We start from the raw sequence: 1862 nt of genomic DNA, 5'->3' as shown, positions 1-1862 counted from the left end.
TGGAATGCCATTTTTGATTGCAATGTTGTGGAGCACACTGCAAGCCTTGACAATGTAGCTAACCTAAAAAGGAATTTGCACATTTTATTCCATTCACATTATGGAATTTGAAGGAATGTCATTTTAGAGGCAAACCTAGGATGCAAGGCTGGTATTGCATGTGCCTGCTGTCCCAGACAAGCACAGCCAATGCCCTTTCAGCAGGCCTATGGTGCGCTCCACTGTTGTTCTTGTGCATGCGTGGGCTTGGTTGTACCTTGCATCTTGTTGGTTTGAGGGGTTTGTGAGGGGAGTCATCAGCCATGTTTTTAAATGGGTAGCCCCGGTTTCCTGCAATTATGAAATTAACATTCAGATATTATTTCTCAGTAGTCCATCATGGCAAATAAAACCTAGTAAATAAAACACAAAAGTCACTTACCAATAAGCCATCCATCCTCAACATCTCCTTCCTGGAAGTTCAGGCCAACTGAACTGTTCTGCACAATGAATGAATCATGTGTCCCACCTGGCCACTACATTTAACAAAGCCAAATGTGAATCACAGATGACCTGCACCATGACAGAATGGAAACCTTTTCTGTTGGCAAAGTTGAATTTGTTCAATGATTGTGCTTTTACTGCGATGTGGGTGCAGTCAATAGCTCCAATGACATTAGGAAATCCAGCTATGGTATGGAAATTCCTTTTCACTCTGGCCTGTTGCACAGCAGTGTACAGAAACTGTATGTATTGCGGGGTCAATGAAATAATGCCATGAAGGACTGCAGGCAATATTTGGCTCATGGTTGGTTGTGAAATGCCAGACCTCCCATTGGAATGTTTCAGTGGTCAAAAATCCCAGGGTGGAGAGGACTTGGGTATGCACTGGGATGGCATTGGTGCGTTTCAGCTCCCTTTCTAATACTGGAGAGAGTTGGTGGCAGAGATGCAATAAAATATGCTTTGGAAAACACAATTTACTAATAAGCCAAGAGTCGCTCTCAGCAAAAATATCTGCACGCTCATTGAAAACACTCTCCCTGCGTAATGCAGCTTGTGCCAGATCCTCCAGCAATGCAAGATTTGCCATTTTGGACAAGTCACAATGCCTCAGTGTTGCCTTTTATATTATTTAACTGGTTTAACCAAATTGCCTCCAACCTTTACATTCCACTCTCTTTCTAATTAACTTTATTATTCAATTAGGCTTAAATGGTTTCATGTTTATAAATTCAATAACACCCTGAGAAAACTATTAGTAGCTAAAGTGTCTATAAAAAAAATACATGAATAAACTATTAGTGTATTATTTTTTCTTCATAGTTTATGATTTGATCCAGTATGTCAATCCTTTCTCCATTTGGTGGATGGTATTTCATAACGATAACCCCCATCTCCACTTCCCCAAACGGCCCACAGACAATAAACAACTCATTGACCACTCAAGAGCACAGCATTCCTAGCATTATGGATCCCTCCTCCCCCACCATAGACTCCAACTCTGAACCCTTACCCCTGGACTCCTCTAATGTAATCCAGACCCTAGTTGAGTTCCTCCATTGGGCCTGCAGTCAGCCAGAAACCCTTGGTGTGACGGCAGTACTCCCAAACAGCCCAGTCAGCACACCTACTGCCAAGTTGTATAAACTTAGCAATGTTTCAGTTAAAATCTTGTACAGGAATTCCTATATCTTTCTTACCAACAGGAGGAGCCAGATCAGGAGTTAAGATTCGGACCGGCAGCTCTAGGGTAAAATGACGATGATGGGCCAAACCCCAAAAATACCCCATCCGAGCCCTCCCAAAAGTCTCCATGCCGTTGCCCGTCTGAGACCCCTGTACAACTGGAGCTTCAATACACCGACCCCAGTCCCAACCCC

The sequence above is a fragment of the Oncorhynchus mykiss genome, chromosome 14, assembly GCF_013265735.2.
Source record: "Oncorhynchus mykiss isolate Arlee chromosome 14, USDA_OmykA_1.1, whole genome shotgun sequence".
NCBI classification, from domain to species: domain Eukaryota; kingdom Metazoa; phylum Chordata; class Actinopteri; order Salmoniformes; family Salmonidae; genus Oncorhynchus; species Oncorhynchus mykiss.
The sequence above is the reverse complement of the archived record's forward strand: the minus strand, read 5'-3'. Positions refer to the sequence as shown.